This window comes from Melopsittacus undulatus, chromosome Z (assembly GCF_012275295.1).
Source record: "Melopsittacus undulatus isolate bMelUnd1 chromosome Z, bMelUnd1.mat.Z, whole genome shotgun sequence".
NCBI lineage: Eukaryota > Metazoa > Chordata > Aves > Psittaciformes > Psittaculidae > Melopsittacus > Melopsittacus undulatus.
This window is the reverse complement of record NC_047557.1, coordinates 73,853,477-73,862,256: the sequence shown is the minus strand read 5'-3', so window position 1 is coordinate 73,862,256 and position 8,780 is coordinate 73,853,477.

The window sequence follows — 8,780 nt, the reverse complement described above, 5'->3', positions numbered from 1 at the left end:
CAAGCAACCACCAGCAACAGAGTGGATCTTTTCAGTAAACGTTTTCAATAAATTCATAAATTTCCAAGCCAAAAAGAGAGGAAAAAAGTGCAGTCAGAGTTATAATGCTCTGGAGAATAATAGTTTGGTTGTTATTTACAGGACAAGAAGGATGTGGTTGAAGCTTTGTTACAGAGCCTCTAAAGTTCATTGCTTTTCTCCCCAGGATCTCACTTTAACATGTTGTCACTATAGACATTCACATACCAACAAACTGATAGCAAGCATGTAGTTCTTTCAGGCAGCAACTGTTGCAATATTTTATTTTTTTTTAATACTTCCTCAGAGTGAAGAATTTGTTCTTTATTAAAAGAAAAAAAAAATCAACATGGTTTTGAAGCCTTCTGTACTAAATATATAAAGTTCATATGATCAATGGATTATATAGTATGTCAGATACAGAGTGTTGCTACATGCAGTTATTAAATCTCAGCTACACTTCAGTCACAACAAATACTGCAACACCAATTGTATGGGAGGAGAGAATAATCACAATTTTCAAGCTAAAATAGCTCATTCTTCTCATTGATGTCTTGTGCTTCAGGCTTATAAACCAACAGTGATGTCAGTGCAGTCACTAAATTACCAAGTGACAGAAAACTTCAAAACTCAGCAAGAGGCCCTTAGGAAAGGGATACAACTGCCAAATTAAATCCTTCACTTCCGCTCTTTCAACCACAAAGAAAGCAGGATGCTTCAGCTCACTAGTCACAATGCCTCCAAAGCAAAAGTACTCAAAAAAGAAAAATTAAAACACTGTAACATTAACTTTTGATATGTATACCCATCTCCACTCAAAGAAGGCTCTTAGGATCATTTTTCCTTATGAAGGAGCTGTAACAATAATTTTATTTAGTCTGTCCTTCAACCACAATAGAATAACATTTTTCTTGCATTTAAAAAAAAAGCCACAACCCATCTAAAATTACCTCTTGTCCAGCAAGAAATAATTTGAGACTACTGAACTGCAGCAAAAAAAAGTCCAGATATTTAAATTAAAAAAAGAAAGGCAATGCTGCTTCTAAGATATGAGAATGTACACTCCAGAGATGGCAGAGTCTGTCCTTTTGGGGAAGAAATCATCAATAGTGTTCAGTTATAATCCCATTTTATGTCGTTTCTATTTAATTTTTTTTTCCTGAATAATTTAAGCTGTAACAATGGCTGGCTCTGAGGAGCTTCAATGCATGCCAGAAGGTTAACTCTTCAGAAAAGAAAAAATCCAACTCTTCTGATAAAAGGAGAGGCCAAATAAATTAAAATTTTGGCAGATGTGAAGAATAGGCAAAATTTATCTTTGGTGTAACAATAGTTTATTTCACTACCATAACCACAGGAAAGAATGCTAATCATTATTTTAAAAATAATGAGTAAAATGTGTTCTCATTTCAATGAACTACAATTGATTCCACAGCACTTGAGAAATTAGGAGAAAAGGGGAGAAAGTCCAGCACACTTGATTTTGTGATAATATACATTACTTTCACTAAAGACAAATGCAATGATGGTTTATGTTTTGAAGATTTATTTAGCCATGAACACTGGCACTGCAATGTAAGCCCAAGTGTGTACCCCAAAATTGTCACACCATATATTGTAAAAGCACCTATCTGGACCCAAACTGAAACTTCACAGCAGCTCACTTCTCCACTATAAGCCAGTATTCTATCCCCTCCCTGGAGCTCTGGAGGCAAACAAAAGCCATAGCTGCAAATGAAGGGTAATTGCGAACATAGCAATTTCCAGAGAAACTGGATCTAAAAAGTCCTGAAATTCAGTCAGAAATACCGATGCTTACAAGAATAAACTTCATTTCATCTTAAGACTGTAAAATTAGATAAAAAAGTGTAGACCTGATTTTATCTGATCAGCTGCTAATGCTTTAGCTGCTCAACAGGGTTAATCAGACATACATAAAACTATTTCCTGGCACTTTTGGAAAGCTTCTTTGGTGATGATTCCAACAGTATGAAAGGTTTCAATTTTGCTGAGTTTATATTGGTCTAAAGTGTACTGAATTTTATTTTATCACGCCCTGTGGGACACATTCACTCAAAGTCTTTTTTAAGACAGCTTAAAGCAAATCTAGCAACCAGTCTGCTCCCATCTATGAACATTGAAACAAAGATTAATAAAGAATAAAGCAATGAAGTAGAAAGAAAAACTTAGAATAAATACCTTTTGTAAAAACAGCACAAGTATTTATTTTGCACATGCTTTATAGGGAGCTTTCTGATCAGGACAAGACAGCTAGGAGCATTGCTAATTCCAAGGAATACTGTACTAAGGCAATCAAGCTTCCTCAGAAACACACAACTGGAGCAGTGTTACCAAGGTCCAGTATCAAAATCTTGAAGTATAACAAAGAGCATGGCAGGCAGGGAAGATGCAAAAAGCCCAAGGTTTCCCATGCACCGTTCCAGCCACTTTCTCAGAAAAGTTTTGCACCAAGTTCCATGTCCCTGGGGTTAAACTGCTTGTGTGGCTCAACGTGAGCTTTGGTCTCCCTGTGTAACTAGAAAAAGGCAAGCAGATGTCAGTGGCAGCAGATCAATCAAAGCAAGAGTTCCATCAGACCAGCCCAAGGCTGCATGCTTGGCTACTCCAGCATCTCATCCTTAGCCACTTACATTGCCTGAACAGCAGAACAGCTCTCCTGTACTCAGAAATCAATAGAACCACAAGAGGCATGATGCTGGGCCAGATGGCCACTTCTGATGAGAATATCACAACTGCTGTTATAATGTAGAACAGCTTTAAAATACTTGTCAATCATCACTTTTGTACTCACTTTGTGGTGGACTAGTAATTCTAAAGTAAAGTATGAAGAAGAACTGATATTCAAGGTCTCAATTCCACACTAGAGGCCAAGGTTATATGTGTCTTTTGCAATGAGCTTAGATACTCCTAGAAATAATTCTTTTCAATTACTGGGATTTTACACATTCTATTTTTAGATTAAGCCTGAAAAAAAAAGCAACTATACTGTTGGGAAGGAGGTGAACAATTACTACAGTCCCACATTTTCTACACACAGATGTAAGGTTGACTGCATAAGTGTCCTATAGGGAAACACTGGATGTGTTTTTGCCCTATATGGAACTCCCAAATATAACTTCTCAGAAATCTCTTTAAAGTATTTTCTTCTGCATACAGTCACTTGACTTTTACTTGTTTTAGTGAACAGCTTAATTGGGAAGTTACCCCAACACACTAATTAGATTTATTCATTTACAGAGTAAATTTTATTCCTCATTACTTAGTAAGTTGCAAAAACATTACAAAACACTGCCCTGGTGTTGCTACAGGAAAGGACATAGATGCACTGCCTGCAGGTTATCATGTCTGAAGCAGGTGAATTGTGGGATGCGATGGAGATAACCAATTGATCTTTTCATCTGTGTCACTCATTCCCCATGGCCAGCAGAAAACAGATGACACAGGAGAGTGAAAACTTTTGTATATGCCTGGCTGCTGTAACATCCATCTCCCTGAACTGCAGGTATTCCAAACATACTGGGGAGGCAGTTCAAGAAATGCCAGGAGCCTTTCCTCGCTAAGCAGTAACAGTGGGATAACAGAAGAGCAACTTCATTCTTTGTCCTAACTCACCCCAGTCTCAGTCCTGAACCTAGTACTTCACACTAGCAAATCTGAAGAAAGAAGCATATACTGTAATGTCTTATGAAATACACCCCCTGATGAACACTCAGACCTTAGAATACTTTGGCTCAGCAACTTATGGTGTAAAGTAAGGGCTAGCAGAGCTTGCACTGACTGCACAGTAGACTATACACAGAGTTGTAATATGTACAACATTCTCAAAGAACCAGATTCAGTCCAAAGGGGTATGGCCTTTGTATGACTTTCTTAACTCTCAATCTGGCAAAAAGTAAACTCAGTATAGTTAAAGCACTTCATTTCCATTAAGCAATACAATACCACTGCATTGTTTCATAAATATTTCTTCTGAGCACCTAATCTCTAAACACTTTCAGTCCTTGATCTGTAGTATAGTGTGCTTGGCCAGCTGCCTGCTTTGCAAGCCATTCTCCAAAACCACAGGGATCATGCTGTAGAGAAGAAATGGGTGATATTTGCTCATGAAGAGACATTGCACAGTCAAGTCCAAGAAGGTGAATTAAAATATCCATACAGGTTTGAGCTGCTGTTGGCAACCAAGTGGAGAGAAATTAATGACAGAAATTCAGAATAGAGTGATCTATATAGGCAGAGATGGCAGCTTCTCTTTATCAAACAGTTTTAGCAAGCACCTGGATTTGCTAATCTTCAACCTGGCATAGATAGGCATATTCAACTCTCTGATCTATTATAAAGACATTTTCCCAATAAGAAGCAACAGGCAAAATGAAGCCCATTGCCTTTCTAAAGCCTCTAGAAATAGATATAAAAGTGGCCTTTTAAACTTTAAAAGTCCTGTCAGAAGCCCTAATCTTCTGAAGCATGATTTGTTCCACAAGCAGAAAGAGGATCTTTCTTTCACTAATGTGTCCCAGCTACAGCTTTGCACTGTTTCAGCTGCTGCTAAGACACTGGCATTTTATTTATTCTCTTTTAACACTCCTCCAAGTTTATACTCATGGCTCTCCTGCATCCCTGGAACATGTAGCAGTTATGGAACAGTCATCTTCCCAAATTCTTGAGTCAGATTTCTAATAGCGAGGTTTAGTGTTTTGTTTTCTTAAGCTCATGTTGGAACACCACAGCTACCCTTTGGGCTCAAACAACAAATTCTGCCTTGGAATCAGGGACTTTGGCCCTTAGACATAGGATCTGTCACCAAAACAACTTAAAATGCATAAGGCAGTAGATGTAGACTGTTTCCCCTTGTCCTTGACAATATGACAATCACAGGAAATAAGCCCCTTTGGGCTTAGGGAATAAGAATTACTGCTATACAGAAAGATGACAAGAGAAGTGTAAGTGGTTTAAATGTGTTTAATAGGCATCCTGATATTCAGCATTATGCAGCTGCATTTTTTTTTCTTTCAATGTATAAAAATATGAGTAAATTTCTGTGTCAAAATGTATCAGCCTCTATACATTATTATAATGGACTTCATACTTGGCGTTTTTTTCAAGAAGACACCTCATTTTTATCTTTTTTGAAAATCATGAGTTACCACGTGAAAAATGTGTTCTTTCTTTATCTAGCTGGCTCCAAGAAAAAAAAAAGAAAATAAAAAATTTAAGATTATATTCTCAAAGACCATTTTTCTGCTTTGGAAAATGCTTGGTTTTTAACAACTTGCCCTGTGCAAACATCTCCCTTTGTAAAGTAAGAATTGTCTTAGATCCCCTAGTTATTGCTTGGTAGCTCACAACCACTATGAAAACATTCAAAGTAATAGACTGGTTTTCTGTGAAAGACATTTTAGTCTCTCAGACTGTATTAGAGAACTGTTCCCAGGAAGAGTGGTAGAGGAATATTATGGGAGTTCCTGTTCTTTGTCATGAAAGAATGGAAGGGTTTGTGGTACCTCTTTCTCCAGTTACTCAAGAGGAAGGTAGCCGGGGCAAACAGCTCGGATACAGCAAAGGCACAGACACGGGAGGTTATGTAAGCACAGGCAAAAAAATGTAATCTTGTTACTATTGTGGTGTTTTCCGGAAGGATGCAGGGACATTTTTTCCACCTTAATTTATGGTTCCTGCTCTGCACTGGGAGCTGAACATAGTACGCATTCTCACCTGGTGCGAAGAATGAGAAAATTCAGAGTTAGATGTTGTTTCCAAACCCTTCAGGTCTACCTCACACATGCCAAATCATTTCCCCCATTGATTCTGGGGTTGATGGGTCCTGGCTAAGATGAGATAACAATTTACAAGCATTTTCCATGCAATTCTTTCACCTCTGAGAGGAAACCTGAAACTATACCTAAAACAGTTAAAAGACATTAAGTACATAAAGTATTACTGCATAAAGTTAATTTGTTATTGCAGTTAAACTCTAGAGTAAAAATAAACCTCAAAAGTCGAGTCCTATTGTATTTATAATGTGAACTGTACAAGCTCCAGAACTCAGAAGCATTCCTCCTGCAGCTTCAGTAAGAGAAGAGAGATCAAATATCAAGAGAATATCCTGTCTAGTCAGGTCAAGGCTTAGATAATATTACCAATAACAGTTCTAACACTCATTTCTTGCATGGAAAGGGAAAAATAATCATACATTATATTAATAATTTTTGTCAGTATTGTCCTCAACACTTATCTAAGCCCTCCCAGGCAGAACGTGTTTTTTTGTTATATGTCTGGTCAGGAAAAACAGGGAGCAACCTTTTTCTTGAAGGTCTATAAAGCATGATCTGCAAGGAAAGAATGGAAATAAATGAAGTTTCAGTCCAGAGACTGCTGGAAGACACGGTAATAATCTTTATATGTAAAGCAGACAAATGGGAAGAGGAAAAGAATCAGATTTTCTACATTTCCTGATGGGCATGGCAAGAACTAATGGACTTGAAGTAAAGCAAAGACTGTTCAGCAGGACAAAGCTTTAGCTTTACTTGGAGGTGGAGACTGAAATATCTCTAGAGCTGTGCCTACATTAGTAAATAAAACTGTGCTCAGGAATATTCAAGACACTAGAATTTCATCACTGGCAGTGTCAAACTATCAAAGCAGGTTACCTGGCATGTCTCTGTGCCAGCCCAGATGCTCACAAACAGCTCCAGGAGGCAATGCTCATGAGAGAGCTCATTCCTGGGCCATTCCCACACAAACCCCCGAGGAACACTGCTCATAGATTTTTCCATCACACTTATTCTCAGAGCCCAGCAAAGTTTCTGAGCACTTTTGTTGGTATTGTAGCCTTATGATCTTTATTTCAATGACTACTTCAAATACTGGGATGATGTGCATTCAAGCTCTCATAATAATATAGCACTTTCATTTCACAAAGTGGTTTCCTCTACCAACTGAGAAGAATGTCAGACATGTATGTTGTTTGCAAGGAGTAATCACATAGGGGTTACAGCTAACGAAAAATAAAGACTGAACTTACTGACATATATATGCAATATAATGCTGTTATATTCCAGCATCATCCATGTGTGAATTCTTCATTTCTTTAGTTATATCTGGTACTGATTGCTTTTTAGAAAAAAAAGTGAGTCTAGATGGCTCATAAGTCTATTCAGACAGAGACTCGTAACAAAGAGAAGTCACATTATTTAGCTAAGCTTCTGAGCACATGTATTGTGCAGAGCCCATCCAGATTCTTTTGTGGATTGTGATTTTGCAAGCTGCTTTTTCTTTTCCAGCTAATAATCCTCTTTCTCAGCCACCAGAGAGTCAGTTATTGTCTTTCAGCATAAGAGCCCAAATGATGAAGGATGGACACAAGAGACCCAGGTTAACTGCTCTGTCCAGATCCTGGCTTTCCAGCAGCCATGCTAGGGGTACAGATGGAAGGAGGAGACATCCACAGCTGGCCTTCAAGCCAGACAAGAATAGAAAGAAATCTCTCCCTTAAAACCTGAGTGCCTTTTAATTTCTGGCACACAGCTGCACTCTCTCAAACACAGGCTGTGTGACTCTTAAACAAAAGTAGACAAAACCAATGAAGAAAAAACAGTTATTGCTTGCTAGTATATGAAAATGTCACTCTCTCCTGTTTATTCTTACTTATGATTTCTACTTATTTTTTCATAATATTTTGCATTTTTATTTCATTAACAAATGTATAAAAAGAGTGTCTGCTTGGAGAAGCACTTGCTCGGAAATCATGGAATGGTTTAAGTTGGAAAGATCATTCAGTTCCAACTCCCTGCCATGGACAGGGACACCTTGCTCTCGGCCAGGTTGCTCAAGACCCTGTCCAACGTGGCATCTTTAGGTATCACTTCTTGTTCATAAACCCATTAAACTTCTTTAGCATAAACTCATGCTAAAGTGGCCCTACTCCAAAAGCTGTTATATCAAGGAGCTATAACTCTAAATCACATGGCCTTTCCTGGTACTCTTCATTAGTGGAAGACTAATACATAGCTGGCCAGACACAGAAAAAAAAAAAAACAAAAAAAAACACCACCTTTTTCTTATCTAATAACATTAGCATTTTGGATTCTTTTACCTTTTTTTTTCAGGGACAAAGGGTAGATTTTCACAGAAAAAATTTAAAAAATGGAAAAAAAAATCCGGGTAAGTAGAAGCATATGTATTGCTCACCACTTTCACAACTTCAACCATAATCCCACTATGTTATATTTTTAAACAAAACTATGACCTAAAAAAACAGGTTTAAGGGTTTAAGTTTCAAACCAAAATGTCTCTTCAACTTCAAATTTTCTCTTCCCAGATATATTTCATAAAGTGAGATTCACCTAAGCTGAACCACTGGTAACAGAAAATCTTTATTTCCATATGTCAGTTTCCTGAATCTACCACTGCTTTATTGCAGCAGACGACACTCCACCCTACTCATCAATGCAGACTAACGAACAGTTTGGGCTTTACACTGCCCTAATCCTGCTGCAGCATTTGCATCCCAAATCTCAAAATAGCCTGTTGGATCCACAAGATGCTTTGCTCTTTGTATTGTCCTGTCTGGGGCAGAGACGATGCGTGAGATATGGCCATCAGGGTTAGAATGACTGCTGAATAATTAAAAATGCCTAACTGGAGGGAGAAATGTATTTTAATGCTCCTACAGGCTCCAATAAGGTGCTAATTTCAGTTAATTATAAGCACCTTGAATGGGAAAGGATTATTCATCATACTCT